Below are 3,496 nucleotides of genomic sequence, written 5' to 3'. Positions count from 1 at the left end.
TATAGTTTCTTGTCTTTTGTTCTGCATTTTGTCACCTTGGAATATAGTTTAAACAAGGCTTGATACTGCTGTATGGGTAATAAAGTCAGCGTTCATCTCTCATCTCGGGAGCCTTGTCTTCCCTGAGGATCAGGTTGCGGTTATATGGCATGGCTAAGTAGAGTGCGTTGTCCAGCTTTCTCCTGTGCCATCCTTGACACTTGCTGGAGTTGTGCTGAGGTGGTTAAAGGAGAGAAACACTATTGACTTAGATTTCTGGCAAGTGGCTGGTTGAATGTCTGTTGGCACAGCAAAAGGAACAGGACCACAGAGCCCTCATGGCAAAATTTCATCCTATCAGGGAATGTCCCAAAAGAGTTGGTCAGGATTTTAAGAGTGTAAGTGTGTGAAATATAATTGTGTTAATTTATTTCTGGGTGCCAATGCCAGGAACTATTAACAAGTAATTAAAAGAAACACGCTAGCACACATCCAGCTATTTTAAAAGCTTGATAGAATATACCAGGAGAAATGGGAGACAAAACAAGTTCTAACTTAAATATCAGAAACACTGAAGTTAAATCTTCCAACTCTAATGATTTTACTGGTATTTATTGGTGATCCAGACAAATTAGGAAATGTTAGAAATGTTCTCTGTAAACCAAAGTGCTGATGTCTCAAGATAGAAAACCGTTGATGTATTTCATTTTGGTTTTGTTCTTTCAAAACATGGTTTAGCCAGTGTGACACCCATCCACAAGAACAGCTGGAAGGAGGATTCAGGGAACTTACAGGCCTGTCGGGATGAACTTGGTGCCCAGGACAGTTATGGAACAGATCACCTTGAGTGTGAACACACATACAGGACAACCAAGGTGACAGGCTCAGCCAACATGGGTTTAGGAAAGACAGGTTCAGCCTGACCAACATGATTTTTTTTTTTTTATGACCGTGTAACCTGCCCAGTGGATGAAGAAGGAAAGGCTGTGGATGTAGTCTGCCTGGACTTCAGCAGAGCCTTTGATACTGTCTGCCACGGCATTGTCCTGGAAAAGTTCCTGTCTTGGACAGGTGCGTTTTTTACTGGGTAAAAAAACAGCTGAAGGGCCAGGCCCAGAGAGTCGTGTTTACATCCAGTTCACACCTGGTCAACAGTGGTGTTCCCTAGGGCTCAGTCTTGGGCCCAGTCCTGTTCAGTATCTTTATCGATGGTCTGGATGAAGGTAGGAGTGTACCCTCAAACAGTTTGCAGATGACATTAAGTTGGGTGGGCGTGTTGATCTGCAGGAAGTAGGAAGGCTCTTCAGAGGGATCTGGGCAGGCTGGATGGATGGGCCAGGGCCATCTGTATGATGTTCATCAAGGCCAAGGCCCTGCACTTGGGCCACAGCAACCTGACATAGTGCTCCAGGCTTGGGGAAGAGTGGCTGGAAAGCTGACCAGGGAGAAAGTAGGTGGTGGTTCTGGTCAACAGCCAGCTGAACGTGAGCCAGCAGTGTGCCCAGGTGGCCAAGAAGGCCAATGGCACCCGGACTTGGATCAAGGCTAGTGTGGCCAGTAGGACCAGGGCAGTGACTGTTCCTCTCTAGTTGGTACTGGTGAGGTCATGCCTCCAATCGTGTGTTCAGTTTTGGACCCCTCATGACAGGAGAGACATTGAGGTGCTGAAGTCCAGAGAAGGGCAATGAAGCAGGTGAAGGGTCTGAAGAACAAGTTGCATGAGGAGAGGCTAAGGGAGCTGGGATTGTTTAGCGTGAAGAAAAGGAGGCTTGGGGGAGACCTGATCACTCTCTCCAACTGCCTGAAAGCAGGGTGTAGACAGGTGAGGGTCGGCCTCTACTCACAGGCCTCCAGTGATGGGACAAGAGGACATAACCTCAAACTAAACCAGGGGAGGTTCAGGATGGACATTAGGAGGAATTCCTTGATGGACAGGGTTGAATATTGGAACAGACTGCCCAGGGAGGTGGTGGAGTCACCATCTGTGGAAGTGTTTAAGAAATGACTGGAAGAGGCACTTAGTGCCATGGTTTAGTTGACAAGGTAGCAATTGGACTCTGTGATCTTAGAGGTCTTTTCCAACCTCGATGATTCTTTGAAAATTATGGGAAGTAGTGTGCAGAAATAGACAGCCAGATGCAAAAGCATGGGAAATAGCTACAGGGCAGGTTGAAGGAGGCTCGGGGAATTTGGGTAGTAGTAAGCGAGAGAGAGAGAGGTGGCTACTTATTGCAGGTTATGGTATTTGTGGCCTGTAATTGTCAAGGCTTGAGAAGGTGCATTAGGTAGAGAGAGCAGCTCAGCGAATCTGTTGCCTGGAAGCTAAAGCAATGCTGCAATCCTTAGCTTAGAGATAGTTCCTTCCAACAGTTGGATCTGTCGACCTAAACATCCTACTTATCACAAGCCCACATGAAGTTATCAGTGGTAACAGCACTGTATTATGTGGTGCATTTTGTGCTTCATGTTGAGTGATGTGATGCAGTCCATTTGAAGAACAGGTGAAAGTGGTAATTCTTACTCTATTGGACATACTTGTACATGTCTGAAATGCATGAATAATTGTTAGACTTAATTGGTCATCTCTAAAACTGACAGTCCTGAAATGGAAAGGGTAATTTGCAGCTGTTTCCTCATTTTTGGGGAGGAAATGGGGGGTGGGGGTGTTGGGTTGGTTGGTTGGGGTTTTTTTTAAACTGAGATCAGTTGTGCTGGTATCTGTGTTTGCAGGTTCTTTTGACTTGTGGGGCTTGCATTCTTCCCAGGAACAGGAGCCTCATCGCTGCTTTGTTGTGAATGGATTTAGGAACACTATTTCTTTAAGCTCCAGATTCTGTTTATGAAATTAATTAGCATGGGTAATTCTCACACTGTGTCTGTAAACACAGTTACTAAAACAGATAAATACTTTTTTCTATACATTTTTATAGTTTGTTTACTTCTAGGTGAATTACAAGCATAGTCAGAACTCTGAATAAATATTACAGTTTTGCAACAAAGTAAAAGCAAGTTAACCTAAGTAAAAAAACTTGATGTTGCTCTGTGCTAGTATACCAGAAGCTGAAGTTCACAATGAATTGCAGGGAATATTTACATACTGACTTTCAACAAACCTGATGGTTATCTGGGTTTCTATATAGCCTCAATTCTAGGCATAGGCTGTAGAATGCAAGATAACACTTGCTCTTAAACCTACTGTGTTCCCAAATGCTTCCAAGAAGTGACCACAAGAAGTTTACAACAGCTGCTACACCAACTAGTCTGAGACTGTGCATGTAATGGAAAACTTGCACCCGATGGCAACAGTTAAGAGACATACTGGTTTACATGTGGGGTCAGAATAACTTCCAAGTGTGTGTATATGTATAAAGATGATGTCCATAAGGTGAAGTTTATTAAGGCTGTTGTTTCATCATTTGTCCTATATAGCTATACTTGAAATCTGTAGTGACATTAAGTCTTTGGTATTGCAATACTTGGCAAAGCATTTGACTCTGGTGCTGTATGGTGTGGAATT

Source organism: Empidonax traillii, unplaced genomic scaffold, assembly GCF_003031625.1.
Source record: "Empidonax traillii isolate 1590-97213 ecotype Southwest subspecies unplaced genomic scaffold, ASM303162v1 scaffold17:size2698205, whole genome shotgun sequence".
In the NCBI taxonomy this organism is placed as follows: Eukaryota; Metazoa; Chordata; class Aves; order Passeriformes; family Tyrannidae; genus Empidonax; species Empidonax traillii.
Note: the sequence above shows the minus strand (reverse complement) of the source record.